Here is a 10,698-nt window from a genome sequence, read left to right as displayed (position 1 = left end):
TTTACCCAAGCTAACTCCAAATTAATTAACCAATAAGTTATATAGTTAACTTATAATTGGAAAAAAAACACAAAAAAAATTATAAAATTCTTTAAAAACTTATATACATTTTAATCTCGACGGTAAAAAAAAAACAACACAACAACATAATACGTATGTAAAAGTATGTGGTTTTCTTATAAGTAGGATGCTATAAATGAAAAAAAAAATAAAAATACATTATTTTTATAAATTGAAAAAAAAAAACACAAAAAAAAACTATAAAATTGTTTAAAAACTTATATACAAAAACTAGAAAGCTTATAGTTTTTATCCAAGCTAACTCCAAATTAATTAACCAATAAGTTATATAGTTAACTTATAATTGGAAAAAAAACACAAAAAAAATTATAAAATTCTTTAAAAAACTTATATACATTTTAATCTCGACGATAAAAAAAACAACACAACAACATAATACGTATGTAAAAGTATGTGGTTTTCTTATAAGTAGGATGCTATAAATGAAAAAAAAATACATTATTTTTATAAATTGAAAAAAAAACACAAAAAAAACTATAAAATTGTTTAAAAACTTATATACAAAAACTAGAAAGCTTATAGTTTTTACCCAAGCTAACTCCAAATTAATTAACCAATAAGTTATATAGTTAACTTATAATTGGAAAAAAAACACAAAAAAAATTATAAAATTCTTTAAAAACTTATATACATTTTAATCTCGACGGTAAAAAAAACAACACAACAACATAATACGTATGTAAAAGTATGTGGTTTTCTTATAAGTAGGATGCTATAAATGAAAAAAAAAATACATTATTTTTATAAATTGAAAAAAAAACACAAAAAAAACTATAAAATTGTTTAAAAACTTATATACAAAAACTAGAAAGCTTCTAGTTTTAACCCAAGCTAACTCCAAATTAATTAACCAATAAGTTATATAGTTAACTTATAATTGGAAAAAAAACACAAAAAAAATTATAAAATTCTTTAAAAAACTTATATACATTTTAATCTCGACGATAAAAAAAACAACACAACAACATAATACGTATGTAAAAGTATGTGGTTTTCTTATAAGTAGGATGCTATAATTGAAAAAAAAAAATTACATTATTTTTATAAATTGAAAAAAAAACACAAAAAAAAACTATAAAATTGTTTAAAAACTTATATACAAAAACTAGAAAGCTTCTAGTTTTTACCCAAGCTAACTTACAAGTAATTTTAATTAAAATTAATTAAAAAATGCATAAATAAAAATTTTTAATTTATTTTTTTCATTTCTTTATTACTTAATTTTTGTATTATTTTAGATGTAAAAAAAATGTGGATTGAAAAAAAACAATGCTAATTCTGTATACTAAACTCTAAACCCAAAATTATGTTTCAGCAACAACATGTCTATTGATAAAAGCTGGACTACTAATCCATATCGAAACCATCCCGAGTTCCAAACATGACTCAAAGCTTTTATTGAGAAGTCGAAGTTGCACCTTGATAGTAATGGTAAAATCAGATGTGCGTGTGAAAAATGTGATAACCGTTACTTCAAGTACCCGACTGTAGTTGAACGCCATATATTTATAAATGGTTTCAGTAAGGCGTACAAAATTTGGATCTATCATGGTGAATCTTTTATTCCTCCTGTCGTCTTGCCAAGTAACGAAATGGCCGATTTAATCGACGATGTGATGTGGGAGTCGAGAGAAAATGATACCAACCTCGATGAAGGAACCTCGAATACAAGGGGTAGCGGTGTGGATGATGATTTTGCACCGTTGTTGGAAGAAATGGAAACTCAATTGTATACTGGTTGCATCTTTTCTTCCCTTGAGTTTCTAGCAAAGTTAATGCATATCAAGGTGAACAACAAATGGACTGATAGTTCATTTGATCAACTCCTTGAGCTCTTGCAATTAGCATTTGACAAAGGCAACAAGGTTCCCCTTTCACATTATCTAGCCAAAAAGAAACTAAAGTCTATTGGCCTGGGGTATGAGTCGATACATGTGTGTAAAAACGATTGTTGTCTCTTTTGGAAAGAACATGATTCATTGCAAGTTTGTCCCGTTTGTAAAGAGAGCCGATGGATCGATAAAAACACCAAGGGTAAGAAAGTACCTCATAAGGTGTTACGGTACTTTCCTGTGACCCCTAGACTACGACGTTTATATTGTTCGAGGCACATTGCCAAAAATATGATTTGGCATAGTACCAGACGTTCAGAAGATGGTGTGATGATTCATCCTGTTGATGGGGAACATTGGCAAGATTTTGATAAAAAATACCCCGACTTCTCGAGTGAACCCCGTAACATACGCCTAGGTCTTTCAGCTGACGGTTTCAATCCATTTGGAAACATGTGTAATCCACATAGCACATGGCCGGTCATACTCACCACATACAATCTGCCACCCTGGCTTTGTATGAAAGAGTCATCATTCATGTTGACTTTGTTGATTCCAGGACCGAAAGCTCCAGGTAAGGATATGGATGTTTTCCTTAGACCGTTGGTGGAAGAGCTTAAACATTTGTGGAACTCAGGCGTACGTATTAAAGATGCGGCGACAAACACATTCTTCACGATGAGAGCTATGTTGTTGTGGACAATAAACGATTGGCCAGCTCGTAGTAGTTTATCGGGTTGGAGTGGGCAAGGGTATAGAGCATGTGCTACTTGCAATGAAGACACTCCTTCGTACCGTGCAACAAACAAAGTCGTATATATCGGTCATCGTCGTTTCCTAGATGCTAATGATCCGTTAAGAAAGAGGTTGGACTTTAATGGGATGGAAGAGACAAGACCCGCTCTGAGACACTTTAATAATGATGACATACAAGAGCAACTAGGTCGTCTACTAACTCGTAAACCGGGTAAACATCCTGAGCATGGAGGCGGGGAGCCAAAGCGGCAAGATTATGAGTTGAACTAGTCGAAACGAAGCATTTTCTTCGAACTCGAGTATTGGTCTTCTCTACAGTTGAAACACAACATAGATGTCATGCATGTCCAGAAAAATGTGGACGAGAGTTTGTTAGGTACACTCCTAATGAACGATAAAAGCAAAGACACATCAAATGCACGAGAGGACTTGAGAATTCTAAACATTCGGAGAAATGAATGGTTGCAAAAAAATGGTGACAAGTTTCATAGACCCCAGGCAAGATACTCTTTCACGAAATCTAGTCGACAACTCTTTTCTCAATTTATAAAAGAGGTTAAGCTGCCGGATGGGTTTGGTTCTAACATTAGTAAGAAAGTGAACGATATCAATACTAACATTATTGGGTTGAAATCGCATGACCACCACATTCTTATTCAACGTTTGATACCGATTGGAGTAAGAGGGTTGTTAGACAAAGATACTTATACACCTATTGTAGACCTTTGTACGTTTTTCAAGCAACTTTGTTCTAGAACATTGAAGGTGGAGGATATGAGGAAAGCAAAAGTAGACATTATTGCAATCTTGTGCAAGTTAGAATTGATTTATCCTCCGGCGTTTTTTGACATTATGGTTCATTTACTTTTGCATTTACCTGATGAAGCAATTGCTGGAGGCCCGGTTTGTATGAGATGGATGTTTCCATTCGAGAGATATATGAAAAAACTAAAAAACTATGTCAGAAACAAGGCAAAGCCAGGAGGTTCTATAGCTGAGGGTTATGTTGCTGAAGAAGCTTTATCATTTTGTTCAATGTACCTTCGAGATGTAAAGAATCGTCCGGAAAGAAATGTAGATGTTGTCATTGAAAAAACCAAGTTTTGGATGTTTGAGTCTAAATGTCGACCGACCAGCACAACTCAAATCAAAACTCTTAATTTAACGGAAATGCATAACATGGAATGGTTTGTATTGAATAGCTGTGAAGAAGTCAGACAGTATATCAAGTAATTAATCTTATCTCTAACTTTCATTCTTAATTTTTTATTTTATCTTTTTAAATCTATATCTTTTGGTCATCAACATAGGAAATTCAAATCTGAGCATCCCCAAAGTGATGAAAAGAGATAATTTCGTAATTGGTTTCGTGAAAAGGTAATATAAATTAATAAACAAATTTTTTTCATTGATCTAACGAATACATAATACATATTAATTTATAATTGTTAGGCTCATCAAATGAAAATAGAAAAATCTCCAGAATTCCACGAAGAGTTGTCGGTTCTTGCAATGGGCCCGCAAATGAATGCCTATTCTTACACCGCATGCATAGTCAATGGTGTTAGGTTTATGGTACTTAGTCGTGACACACAACGTACAACACAAAACTCTGGGGTTTTAGCGGTGGGTGAGAAAGGCGAGAAGTATTATGGCCAGTTAGAAGAGATTATAGAGTTGAGGTATACACATGATTATTCAACTGTACTACTTCGTTGCAAGTGGTTTGATACTCGAACAGGAGTTATTTCTAGTGATAGTTTCACCAGTATCGACACACGACGCGAAGCATACAAAGATGATCAACTCATATATGCGTCACAAGCCAAACAAGTGTTCTACATCAGAGAGCCAAACAATAACCATCGGTGTGTTGTCGAGCATGTTAATCATCGAAGTATTTGGGATCTACCATCGAACGATGACCTTGTTCAAAATGTTGACAATGTCTCACACGAAAATGTAGACGATGTCGATGTACTTCAAAATATCTCTTCATCCGATGCTCCACTTTTTATCGATTTCAGCATGTACTTTCAAAACATTCCTAGAGTCATTGTTGATGTAGAAAGTGCATCTGAAGTTCCTCCGCCAACTGGTAGAGTCAATGATGTTTCTGATTGCGATACTGATTACGATGACACCGATTCTGACTATGATACCGAAGAAGACACTGAAGGATATGAGGAAGATTCTGATTAGAATAGTTCTTATGTAATATGTATTTGTAATATGTGTTTGTAATATGAACTGTATTTGGATTTCTAGTTTAAATGGAAATGTTTATTCCTATCTAAATGTTTATTTCTATCTAAATGTTTATTTCTATGTAATGTGTATCTATAATAAAAATTGTATTTGTATATCTTATAATTTTTCAGGAAATGATGAGAGTGTGGCTGTTGTTTATGTTTACCATGGCTGCTGTCATGGGTCGTGGACATGGGGGAGACGGAGCTGAGGACCCACCTTTCCCAGGTGGTAGAGGTCCTGGCCAGCACGAGCAGGACGGTAAGTCTTATCATGAATTTTTATTTACTATTTTTGTTCAATTATCATAAATTAAATGTCGTTTCTAATAATTTTTAATTACATTTGTAGTTGAGGGACGTGCCCGAAGGAAAGCTCGAGGAAAAGCAAAAAATATAAAGCTTGAAAAAGCAATCTTGCAGAACCAGGGGAAACCAATAGCCATGCAATTTGATAGGGATATCATATGTAATCCCGTAGGAGAGGCGGGAGACATGTTTTCCCGAGACGTTGGGAAAACAATGTGGCAGATGGTCCCTTTCGACAAATGGAGTTGGAAAAGAGTTTCCCCTGATATAAAGGATATTGTATTACAACATTTAGCGGTAATTATTTATTTAAATATATTTTATAGGTTTAACTATAATTGTTTCTTACTTGGTTAACTTTTTTTTTTATTGTAGACAAAGTTTGATCTCAATCAAATGTACCAGGATGCACAAGCTACTTTATTGACAGAGAGTTTTCAAGCAGCCTTGTTAAAAGGTTTTCGAGAGCGTAAAGCCGACGCAAAAGAATATTTCAAGATGGTCGGAGGGTATGAAGATATCCCGAGAGCATTGGCAAATCCTCCGGATGGTATGCTTATTGATAACTGGGAGAAGACAGTTGAGTATTTTCAAACTGACGAACACAAAATTGCTTCAGAAAGGAACACAAAAATCCGTGAAAAGCAAACAATTGTGAATCGTGGGGGTTCGAGCTCGTATAGCAGTACTTGCTATAAGAAGGTACCGTACGATACATGTAATTATTTATTTAAAATATAATCTAATTTTTAAACTTAAACAGAACCTTAAGAGAGTGGAAACATTTCGCAAAGCTCATACCGATAAGAATGGTGTATTTGTTACTGCTGAATCGGAACAACAATATGTAAGTATTTAATTATAATTTTATCATATATTTAAATGTTTATTTATACTTAATTGTTACTCACTTTTTGGAGTTACAGAATCGGTTAGTTGAAGAGCTGCTAGAACAAACTCAAGGTGAAAGTGAGTTTACGCCAACTCAAGAAAGAGCTACGTTCAAGAAAGTATTAGGAGAGCGACGTGGCCACATTAGAGGCATTGGCCGCAAACCTTCTGGTCTCCCGCCGATTCCACAGCCTTCGCAACCATCACAACCATCACAGGTAAAATAGCAATCTACTTTAGCATCGTAAAATGCATGTTGATTTGGTAGTTTTGGTTTTGTGGTGGTTATTTGCTAAAAAGTTTGGTAATTTGGTTTTTGTCCCAAGTGCAAAATATAGCAATGTACTTTGGTTTTCTATCTTACTTTAAAAATAACAATGTATTTTGATAGTTTTTGTTTATGTTTGACGATCTAACTTATAAGTTTATATATATTGTTATTAATTATGTAGTTGGAAAATCTTCGTGCAATGCTCGCCGACCCGGCATGTAGGGATGAGCTTTATTCGTTTTTTCAATCCCAAAATAATCAAGGAAACGATGGGAACGACGATGAGGGTATGTAAGAATGGGTTTTATTTGCATATGTTGTCTCGTTTTGCTACTTAGTAGATTGTAAAAATTTTGTTGTTTTGCTACTCGGATAGTATGGCTTTTGATATTTAATTGTATTTTGGATGTTTGTTTGTAATAGGATGTTTGTTTGACACTATTATGTTTGATATTTAATAGGATGTTTGTTTTGTAATTAGCGTCGACACTATTGGTTTTGATATTTAATCGAATATTGTTATTACCGGCGACACTTTTACCTGCGATATTATCACCGGCAACACTTTTACCTGCGATATTATCACCGGCAACGAAAATCATTATTTAAAAAAAAAATTGAAAACAAATTACCGGCGACACTTTTACCGGCGACATAGCTCATTACCGGCGACAATTTTGCCGGCGACCCTTTTACCGGCGACAACATTATTAGCGGCGACACTTCTCATTAGCGGCGACATACTAATAGCGGCGACTATTATCATTAGCGGCGACAAACTGATCAATAGTGACGAGGCAGTAGCGGCGACTTATTACCGGCGACGCGTCGCCGCTATTATCATTACCGGCGACTTTTGGGTCTTTTACCGGCGACTTTTGTCGCCGGTAATGGCCTTTTTCCTTGTGGTGAATGAGAAAAATTGATTAAAAAGAAATTTAAAATAATAAAAATAAAATATAGAGAAAATGATAAAAATAATCATTTACACTAATTACATTACAAAAATAGCAAAAAAAAACCGAAGGTGCAAAAATAACCATGAATTTAGCTGCTTGTACATTCGCAGATGGAAAACCCATTTTACAGATGGGACTATTCCATTTGCGAAATTCATGATTATTTTTGCAACTTCGGTTTTTTTTGGCTATTTTTGTAATGTAATTAGTGTAAATGGTTATTTTTATCATTTTCTCTAAAATATACCACATAGATTAAACAGTAAACACTCCATGCGTTCCATAAAATCCTACAATCAAAAAGTCTTCAATTCACTTATTTTATGAAGTAAAAATATAAAATACGTTTACAAATAAAAACTTTGATTTTTAGCAAACAAATGCATTTGAATTCGTTTAACATAAAAACATCATAAAGTCATTAATATTAAGAAAAATAGTGCTTAAACTCAATTAGATATCACAAAAGATCTCTAAAGAATATTCTTTTTGTGAAATTATTGTGAATATTTACGCCGATGTTGAACAACGAACAAGTGTAGTTTTTCATATGGGACATGTATTAGATAATTATAGAACCACTTCATATATATCTTAATTACTTTATAAAGTATTTTTGGTCAAATGTTAAATTTTAAGTCGTACAAACATACAATGCATTTGTACAATCAATTTATACATTACAAAAGAATAGATTACATATGATCAACAGTTGAAAATGTCAAATCTCTTATCCACTATTCTTAAGCTATTTTGACCCGGTTCATTCCTTATCTCCGTATTTCCCCAAAAATCTCGCAATTTCTGTTCACAAATCTTAGATATATATCGCTGACGTTTTCATTTCTAGGGTTTAATTCATCTTTCAGCATTCAACCACCATTGTCACACCCGTCGCTTGGCACGGATAAACGGCTAGTATCTTAATAAGCATTTAACCTTAAATACTGAATTTTAAAAGGTACAAAAAAATAATACATTTTTACAATAAATTTATGCATTGAAATCTTATTTGGTCAGATCTCATTTCCTATCCGGTACAACAACCTCCCCCACTTTATCGCCCTTTCTTAGGCCCTTAATTTTCTTGACCATTTATATAACACCTCCCTGTTCTTCCATTCACTGTCTGCTTACCATCCACCACATGACCAACAAAAAAAAACTAATAGCAACACGAGCAAGAAACCCTAACGATAATAGATCGATTATGTGTTTCTCGAAACCAAATATGTCGCTTCTACAGAAACCCACCATCATCTTGCACTACCCCTTGATTTCTTCCCCTCTCTTTTGTTGTTTTTTAGGTTTTAAGTTGACTTTCTGGTACGATTGGGAGAACATGGGAATGGTCATGGTGTTCTTGACCTCCGCTCACCAGATTTACCACCAAGCGCCTTTCTTTATGATTTCCAAGTAACATTCTTGAATCCATTTTCGACTACCTTCAACACCACCGACCACATATATCTCATGCTCTTTCACTAATAACATTTGGTGAAATTTTGGGCTTTTTGATGATTCTATTTTATTCTTAGTTTATGAAGACATGGGGAAAGCTGAGCTAAAGGAAATGGAAGCTTTTTCATAGAATTTGGTTTGAAAGACATAAGGGGTATGTGTGTTTTTCCTTTCTCAATCGATATCCTTTCAGATTCACCTTCATTTTGATGTTTTTGATGCTTGGAAGAATATAGGTATAACTTAGTCTTCATTTCGTTGTTTTTTATATAATATTTTGGTTTCAGGCACTTATATGGAGGTCATAACCAGTGAAACCACCATCTCTATGTAAACCACCGCATCGACATCTCTCTTCCTCCTACATCTATAGAAACCTTTACACCACAACCACTAAACCATCATTGTTGGTGTATCTCTCTCTAAAACCATCATTAACCACCATATTCGGTGAGTCTTTGTTCTTATTGTTTGTTGTTACGACTTTAGAGTTACCAAAAAATGTTATGCAAACGATGGTAACCATAATATTACATTTCTTTAGGTTATTATTCTTGAAATAAGGTCTCTAATTTCCAGGATTAACTCTTTTTTTTTGTTGTTTTTGGCATATCAGATTCAATTTGTTATTAGGGCTTCAGAAACCATCCCCTACCATCTTTGGATCTAGATCTGTGGGTTAGCTTTCTATTCATTATTTTTTTTGTTCATATGTTGGCCTATTCAGGAACTATCTTTGATGCTTCATATTTTTTTTACTTTTTGCAAAAGAAAATCAAACAAATCAGAAACAAGAACATGTTTGTGATGTAAAAAGAATCATACAGGAGATGTTTAAGACCAGTTAAGATTTACCATGTAGCTTTGGTAGTAATTATTATTTTCTTTTGAAAAATGAGGTAACAAGACTATAACATTAAAAAAACTCTTTCTTTTAAGAATAATAACTCTATAAATTAAATTTGTTTATAGATATCCAAAATTGGAAAACTGAATACCTTTGCAAGCTATTTGTATACTTAAATGTATTTTTATGTTTCTCTGAATTTTAGAGGTTGTTAATGTTTGAAACTAATTTTACATTTTAAATTTGACCCATACAATACTTAATATGGAAAAATAGGAAGATAAATCCATTAGAACTTTGATCCGATTAAAAAAAGTGAAAGAAACTAATCAAAAGTTGTTGAATTATGATACTATTTGTCCTTAGCCTTCATGACGATTTTCAGAACAAGAATATGAGTGCATCTTTGGAAGTACATTTTATTCTTTAATTATTTAGCAGCATCTTTCCTTTTTTTTTTCCCTATATTTCTACTGTTTTACTCTGTACTTCAATTATTAAAATGTGTATGTTATGATCTCGGAAGATTTGATGCGGGTTTTGTTTATTTAATTGATTTAATTTGTGGGTTTTGCTTATTTGATTGATTTGTTTTATGGGTTTGATTGCAGTTTTGAAACAGAAATCTTGAACTCGAAGATGGTTGTATATGTCGTCACACCAGATAAATGGAAGTGGTTTCCAGTCATGGGAAGCCCATGAGACATGTATTTCTGGGTTATTACAAGGTAGGCACTACGTTTTTTTTTTCTTTTTTTATTTTAACTATGCCTTTTTCCAGTTAGGTGTTTTTGAGCTAATTAGTTAACATAATCTTCCATTTAATTGGTTGTTTACATAATTTTTATTAGCTCGATGTATGTATGTTCGTTTTCCCATCTTAGCCTTTTATATATATATATATATATATATATATATATATATATATATATATATATATATATATATATATATATATATATATATATATATCTGTGTGCATGTGTGTGTGTTATGTATGTATTTTTGTATTATTATGTGTATCATGTATGTATGTGTTTTT

The 10,698-nt window shown here is 32.9% G+C and overlaps 1 long non-coding RNA gene across 1 annotated transcript; it reads left to right on the top strand.

Annotated features, from left to right (window-relative positions):
- The first annotated feature begins 9,102 nt into the window (after positions 1-9,102).
- LOC111916704 (uncharacterized) lies at positions 9,103-10,449 on the top strand. The gene is made up of 3 exons (XR_002858595.3): positions 9,103-9,259; positions 9,426-9,487; positions 10,268-10,449. It is a non-coding gene; the product is annotated as an uncharacterized LOC111916704 (long non-coding RNA).
- The last annotated feature ends 249 nt before the right edge of the window (positions 10,450-10,698 follow it).

The sequence above is a fragment of the Lactuca sativa genome, chromosome 1 (genome assembly GCF_002870075.4).
Source record: "Lactuca sativa cultivar Salinas chromosome 1, Lsat_Salinas_v11, whole genome shotgun sequence".
NCBI lineage: Eukaryota > Viridiplantae > Streptophyta > Magnoliopsida > Asterales > Asteraceae > Lactuca > Lactuca sativa.
Note: the sequence above shows the minus strand (reverse complement) of the source record. Positions and strands in the feature narration are given on the sequence as shown.